Source organism: Macaca mulatta, chromosome 2 (assembly GCF_049350105.2).
Source record: "Macaca mulatta isolate MMU2019108-1 chromosome 2, T2T-MMU8v2.0, whole genome shotgun sequence".
NCBI classification, from domain to species: Eukaryota; Metazoa; Chordata; class Mammalia; order Primates; family Cercopithecidae; genus Macaca; species Macaca mulatta.
In genome coordinates this window covers 68100990-68109297 of record NC_133407.1, presented here as the reverse complement: position 1 = coordinate 68109297, position 8308 = coordinate 68100990, and positions in this window count along the sequence as shown.

The window sequence follows — 8308 nt, the reverse complement described above, 5'->3', positions numbered from 1 at the left end:
GAGATCCACGAAATACAGAAGTAACTCTGTGAGTGGAAGTCACACAACACAGAGGAGTTTCTCAGAAAGCTTCTTTGCAGATTTCATCTGAGGATAGTTCCTTTTTCACCATAGCCCTCTATGGGCTTCCAAATATCACTTTGCCAATTCCACAAGAACTGTCTTAGCGAAAGGCTTCTTGAGGGGAAAGCTGTAACTCTGTGAGATGATTTCACAGAACACAAAGAAGTTTCTCAGAAAGCTTCTTTCTCTTTGTTATCGGAGGATATTTCCTTTGGCCCTATAGTCTTCAAAGGGATCGGAAATATCTGTTCTCAGATTCCACAGAAATAAGGCTAGCAAAGAGATCCACGAAATACAGATGTAACTCTGTGAGTGGAAGTCACATATCACAGAGCAGTTTCTCAGAAAGCTTCTTTCCAGATTTCATCTGAGGATATTTCCTTTTTCACCATAGCCCTCTACGGGCTTCCAAATATCACTTTGCCAATTCCACAAGAACTGCCTTACCGAAAGGTTTCTTGAAGGGAAAGCTGTAACTCTGTGAGATGATTTCACAGAACACAAAGAAGTTTCTCAGAAAGCTTCTTTCTCTTTGTTATCGGAGGATATTTCCTTTGGTGCTATAGTCTTCAAAGGGATCTGAAATATCTGTTCTCAGATTCCACAGAAATAAGGCTAGAAAAGAGATCCACGAAATACAGATGTAACTCTGTGAGTGGAAGTCACACATCACAGAGCAGTTTCTCAGACAGCTTCTTTCCAGATTTCATCTGAGGATATTTCCTTTTTCAACATAGCCCTCTATGGGCTTCCAAGTATCACTTTGCCAATTCCACAACAAGTGTCTTAGCGAAAGGCTTCTTGAGGGGAAAGCTGTAAGTCTGTGAGATGATTTCACAGAACACAAAGAAGTTTCTCAGAAAGCTTCTTTCTCTTTGTTATCGGAGGATATTTCCTTCGGCCCTATAGTCTTCAAAGGGATCCGAAATATCTGTTCTCAGATTCCACAGAAATAAGGCTAGCAAAGAGATGCACGAAATACAGATGTAACTCTGTGAGTGCAATTCACACATCGCAGAGCAGTTTCTCAGAAAGCTTCTTTCCAGATTTCATCTGAGGATATTTCCTTTTTCACCATAGCCCTCTATGGGCTTCCAAATATCACTTTGCCAATTCCACAAGAACTGTCTTAGCGAAAGGCTTCTTGAGGGGAAAGCTGTAACTCTCTGAGATGATTTCACAGAACACAAAGAGGTTTCTCAGAAAGCATCTTTCTCTTTGTTATCGGAGGATATTTCCTTCGGCCCTATAGTCTTCAAAGGGATCCGAAATATCTGTTCTCAGATTCCACAGAAATAAGGCTAGCAAAGAGATCCACGAAATACAGATGTAACTCTGTGAGTGCAAGTCACACATCACAGAGCAGTTTCTCAGAAAGCTTCTTTCCAGATTTCATATGAGGTAATTTCCTTTTTCACCATAGCCCTCTATGGGCTTCCAAATATCACTTTGCCAATTCCACAAGAACTGCATCACCGAAAGGCTTCTTGAAGGGAAAGCTGTAACTCTGTGAGATGATTTCACAGAACACAAAGAAGTTTTTCAGAAAGCTTCTTTCTCTTTGTTATCGGAGGATATGTCCTTTGGCCCTATAGACATCAAAGGGATCCGAAATATCTGTTCTCAGATTCCACAGAAATAAGGCTAGCAAAGAGATCCACGAAATACAGATGTAACTCTGTGAGTGGAAGTCACACATCACAGAGCAGTTTCTCAGAAAGCTTCTTTCCAGGTTTCATCTGAGGATATTTCCGTTTTCTCCATAGCCCTCTATGGGCTTCCAAATATCACTGTGCGAATTCCACAAGAACAGTCTTAGCGAAAGTCTTCTTGAGGGGAAAGCTGTAACTCTGTGAGATGATTTCACAGAACACAAAGAAGTTTTTCAGAAAGCTTCTTTCTCTTTGTTATCGGAGAATATTTCCTTTGGCCCTATAGTCTTCAAAGGGATCCGAAATGTCTGTTCTCAGATTCCACAGAAATAAGGCTAGCAAAGAGATCCACGAAATACAGATGTAACTCTATGAGTGCAAGTGACACATCACACAGCAGTTTCTCAGAAAGCTTCCTTCCAGATTTCATCTGAGGATATTTCCTTTTTCACCATAGCCCTCTATGGGCTTCCAAATATCACTTTGCCAATTCCACAAGAACTGTCTAACGAAAGGCTTCTTGAGGGGAAAGCTGTAACTCTGTGAGATGATTTCACAGAACACAAAGAAGTTTCTCAGAAAGCTTCTTTCTCTTTGTTATCGCAGGATATTTCCTTTGGCCCTATAGTCTTCAAAGAGGTCCGAAATATCTGTTCTCAGATTCCACGTAATAAGGCTAGCAAAGAGATCCACGAAATACAGATGTAACTCTGTGAGTGGAAGTCACACATCACAGAGCAGTTTCTCAGAAACTTCTTTCCAGATTTCATCTGAGGATATTTCCTGTTTCACCATAGCCCTCTATGGGCTTCCAAATATCACTTTGCCAATAACACAAGAACTGTCTTTGCGAAAGGCTCCTTGAGGGGAAGGCTGTAACTCTGTGAGATGATTTCACAGAACACAAAAAAGTTTCTCAGAAAGCTTCTCTCTCTTTGTTATCAGAGGATATTTCCTTTCGCCCTATAGTCTTCAAAGGGATGGGAAATACCTGTTCTCAGATTCCACAGAAATAAGGCTAGCAAAGAGATCCACGAAATACAGATGTAACTCTGTGAGTGGAAGTCACACATCACACAGCAGTTTCTCAGAAAGCTTCTTTCCAGATTTCATCTGAGGATATTTCCTTTTTCACCATAACCCTCTATGGGCTTCCAAATATCACTTTGCCAACTCCACAAGAACTGTCTTAGCGAAAGGCTTCTTGAGGGGAAAGCTGTAACTCTGTGAGATGATTTCACAGAACACAAAGAAGTTTCTCAGAAAGCTTCTTTCTCTTTGTTATCGGAGGATATTTCCTTTGGCCCTATAGTCTTCTAAGGGTTCCGAAATATCTATTCTCAGATTCCACAGAAAAAAGGCTAGCAAAGAGATCCACGAAATACAGAAGTAACTCTGTGAGTGGAAGTCACACAACACAGAGGAGTTTCTCAGAAAGCTTCTTTGCAGATTTCATCTGAGGATAGTTCCTTTTTCACCATAGCCCTCTATGGGCTTCCAAATATCACTTTGCCAATTCCACAAGAACTGTCTTAGCGAAAGGCTTCTTGAGGGGAAAGCTGTAACTCTGTGAGATGATTTCACAGAACACAAAGAAGTTTCTCAGAAAGCTTCTTTCTCTTTGTTATCGGAGGATATTTCCTTTGGCCCTATAGTCTTCAAAGGGATCGGAAATATCTGTTCTCAGATTCCACAGAAATAAGGCTAGCAAAGAGATCCACGAAATACAGATGTAACTCTGTGAGTGGAAGTCACATATCACAGAGCAGTTTCTCAGAAAGCTTCTTTCCAGATTTCATCTGAGGATATTTCCTTTTTCACCATAGCCCTCTACGGGCTTCCAAATATCACTTTGCCAATTCCACAAGAACTGCCTTACCGAAAGGTTTCTTGAAGGGAAAGCTGTAACTCTGTGAGATGATTTCACAGAACACAAAGAAGTTTCTCAGAAAGCTTCTTTCTCTTTGTTATCGGAGGATATTTCCTTTGGTGCTATAGTCTTCAAAGGGATCTGAAATATCTGTTCTCAGATTCCACAGAAATAAGGCTAGAAAAGAGATCCACGAAATACAGATGTAACTCTGTGAGTGGAAGTCACACATCACAGAGCAGTTTCTCAGACAGCTTCTTTCCAGATTTCATCTGAGGATATTTCCTTTTTCAACATAGCCCTCTATGGGCTTCCAAGTATCACTTTGCCAATTCCACAACAAGTGTCTTAGCGAAAGGCTTCTTGAGGGGAAAGCTGTAAGTCTGTGAGATGATTTCACAGAACACAAAGAAGTTTCTCAGAAAGCTTCTTTCTCTTTGTTATCGGAGGATATTTCCTTCGGCCCTATAGTCTTCAAAGGGATCCGAAATATCTGTTCTCAGATTCCACAGAAATAAGGCTAGCAAAGAGATGCACGAAATACAGATGTAACTCTGTGAGTGCAATTCACACATCGCAGAGCAGTTTCTCAGAAAGCTTCTTTCCAGATTTCATCTGAGGATATTTCCTTTTTCACCATAGCCCTCTATGGGCTTCCAAATATCACTTTGCCAATTCCACAAGAACTGTCTTAGCGAAAGGCTTCTTGAGGGGAAAGCTGTAACTCTCTGAGATGATTTCACAGAACACAAAGAGGTTTCTCAGAAAGCATCTTTCTCTTTGTTATCGGAGGATATTTCCTTCGGCCCTATAGTCTTCAAAGGGATCCGAAATATCTGTTCTCAGATTCCACAGAAATAAGGCTAGCAAAGAGATCCACGAAATACAGATGTAACTCTGTGAGTGCAAGTCACACATCACAGAGCAGTTTCTCAGAAAGCTTCTTTCCAGATTTCATATGAGGTAATTTCCTTTTTCACCATAGCCCTCTATGGGCTTCCAAATATCACTTTGCCAATTCCACAAGAACTGCATCACCGAAAGGCTTCTTGAAGGGAAAGCTGTAACTCTGTGAGATGATTTCACAGAACACAAAGAAGTTTTTCAGAAAGCTTCTTTCTCTTTGTTATCGGAGGATATGTCCTTTGGCCCTATAGACATCAAAGGGATCCGAAATATCTGTTCTCAGATTCCACAGAAATAAGGCTAGCAAAGAGATCCACGAAATACAGATGTAACTCTGTGAGTGGAAGTCACACATCACAGAGCAGTTTCTCAGAAAGCTTCTTTCCAGGTTTCATCTGAGGATATTTCCGTTTTCTCCATAGCCCTCTATGGGCTTCCAAATATCACTGTGCGAATTCCACAAGAACAGTCTTAGCGAAAGTCTTCTTGAGGGGAAAGCTGTAACTCTGTGAGATGATTTCACAGAACACAAAGAAGTTTTTCAGAAAGCTTCTTTCTCTTTGTTATCGGAGAATATTTCCTTTGGCCCTATAGTCTTCAAAGGGATCCGAAATGTCTGTTCTCAGATTCCACAGAAATAAGGCTAGCAAAGAGATCCACGAAATACAGATGTAACTCTATGAGTGCAAGTGACACATCACACAGCAGTTTCTCAGAAAGCTTCCTTCCAGATTTCATCTGAGGATATTTCCTTTTTCACCATAGCCCTCTATGGGCTTCCAAATATCACTTTGCCAATTCCACAAGAACTGTCTAACGAAAGGCTTCTTGAGGGGAAAGCTGTAACTCTGTGAGATGATTTCACAGAACACAAAGAAGTTTCTCAGAAAGCTTCTTTCTCTTTGTTATCGCAGGATATTTCCTTTGGCCCTATAGTCTTCAAAGAGGTCCGAAATATCTGTTCTCAGATTCCACGTAATAAGGCTAGCAAAGAGATCCACGAAATACAGATGTAACTCTGTGAGTGGAAGTCACACATCACAGAGCAGTTTCTCAGAAACTTCTTTCCAGATTTCATCTGAGGATATTTCCTGTTTCACCATAGCCCTCTATGGGCTTCCAAATATCACTTTGCCAATAACACAAGAACTGTCTTTGCGAAAGGCTCCTTGAGGGGAAGGCTGTAACTCTGTGAGATGATTTCACAGAACACAAAAAAGTTTCTCAGAAAGCTTCTCTCTCTTTGTTATCAGAGGATATTTCCTTTCGCCCTATAGTCTTCAAAGGGATGGGAAATACCTGTTCTCAGATTCCACAGAAATAAGGCTAGCAAAGAGATCCACGAAATACAGATGTAACTCTGTGAGTGGAAGTCACACATCACACAGCAGTTTCTCAGAAAGCTTCTTTCCAGATTTCATCTGAGGATATTTCCTTTTTCACCATAACCCTCTATGGGCTTCCAAATATCACTTTGCCAACTCCACAAGAACTGTCTTAGCGAAAGGCTTCTTGAGGGGAAAGCTGTAACTCTGTGAGATGATTTCACAGAACACAAAGAAGTTTCTCAGAAAGCTTCTTTCTCTTTGTTATCGGAGGATATTTCCTTTGGCCCTATAGTCTTCAAAGGGATCCGTAATATCTGTTCTCAGATTCCACAGAAATAAGGCTAGCAAAGAGATCCACGAAATACAGATGTAACTCTGTGAGTGGAAGTCACACATCACAGAGCAGTTTCTCAGAAAGCTTCTTTCCAGATTTCATCTGAGGATATTTCCTTTTTCACCATAGCTCTGTATGGGCTTCCAAATATCACTTTTCCAATTCCACAAGAACTGTCTTAGCAAAAGGCTTCTTGAGGTGAAAGCTGTAACTCTGTGAGATGATTTCACAAAACACCAAAAAGTTTCTCAAAAAGCTTCTTTCTCTCTGTTATCCTAGGATATTTCCTTTGGCCCTATAGTCTTCAAAAGGATCCGAAATATCTGTTCTCAGATTCCACAGAAATAAGGCTAGCAAAGAGATCCACAAAATACAGATGTAACTCTGTGAGTGGAAGTCACACATCACAGAGCAGTTCCTCAGAAAGCTTCTTTCCAGATTTCATCTGAGGATATTTCCTTTTTCACCATAGCCCTCTATTGGCTTCCAAATATCACTTTGCCAATTCCACAAGAACTGTCGTAGCGAAAGGCTTCATGAGGGGAAAGCTGTAACTCTGTGAGATTATTTCACAGAACACAAAGAAGTTTCTCAGAAAGCTTCTTTCTCTTTGTTATCGGAGGATATTTTCTTTGGCCCTATAGTCTTCAAAGGGATCCGAAATATCTGTTCTCAGATTCCACAGAAATAAGGCTAGCAAAGAGATCCACGAAATACAGATGTAACTCTGTGAGTGCAAGTCACACATCACACAGCAGTTTCTTAGAAAGCTTCTTTCCAGATTTCATGAGAGGATATTTCCTATTTAACCATAGCTCTCTATGGGCTTCCAAATATCACTTTGCCAATTCCACAAGAAATGTCTTAGCGAAAGGCTTCTTGAGGGAAAGCTGTAACTCTGTGAGATGATTTCACAGAACACAAAGAAGTTTCTCAGAAAGCTTCTTTCTCTTTGTTATCGGAGGATATTTCCTTTGGCCCTATAGTCTTCAAAGGGATCCGAAATATCTCTTCTCAGATTCCACAGAAATAAGGCAAGCAAAGAGATCCACGAAATACAGATGTAACTCTGTGAGTGCAATTCACACATCACAGAACAGTTTCTCAGATAGCTTCTTCCAGATTTCATCTGAGGATATTTCCTTTTTCACCATAGCCCTCTATGGGCTTCCAAATATCACTTTGCCAATTCCTCAAGAACTGTCTTAGCGAAAGGCTTCCTGAGGGGAAAGCTGTAACTCTGTGAGATGATTTCACAGAACACAAAGAAGTTTCTCAGAAAGCTTCTTTCTCTTTGTTATCGGAGGATATTTCCTTTGGCCCTATAGTCTTCAAAGGGATCTGAAATATCTGTTCTCAGATTCCACAGAAATAAGGCTAGCAAAGGGATCCACGAAATACAGATGTACCTCTGTGAGTGCAAGTCACACAAAACAGAGCAGTTTCTTAGAAAGCTTCTTTCGAGATTTCATTTGGGGATACTTCCTTTTTGACCGTAGCCCTCTATGGGCTTCCAAATATCACTTTGCCAATTCAACAAGAACTGTCTTAGCGAAAGGCTTCTTGAGGGGAAAACTGTAACTCTGTGAGATGATTTCACAGAACACAAAGAAGCTCCCAGAAAGCTTCTTTCTCTTTCTTATCGGAGGATATTTCCTATGGCCCTATAGACTTCAAAGGGATCCGAAATATCTGTTCTCAGATTCCACAGAAATAAGGCTAGCAAAGAGATCCACGAAATACAGATGTAACTCTGTGAGTGTAAGTCCCACATCACAGAGCAGTTTCTCAGAAACTTCTTTGCAGATTTCATCTGAGGATATTTACTTTTTCACCATAGCCCTCTATGGGCTTCCAAATATCACTTTGCCAATTCCACAAGAACTGCCTTACCGAAAGGCTTCTTGAAGGGAAAGATGTAACTCTGTGAGATGATTTCACAGAACACAAAGAGGTTTCTCAGAAAGCTTCTTTCTCTTTGTTATCGTAGGATATTTCCTTTTGCCCTATAGTCTTCAAAGGGATCGGAAATATCTGTTCTCAGATTCCACAGAAATAAGGCTAGCAAAGAGATCCACGAAATACAGATGTAACTCTGTGAGTGCAAGTCACACATCACAGAGCAGTTTCTCAGAAAGCTTCTTTCCAGATTTCA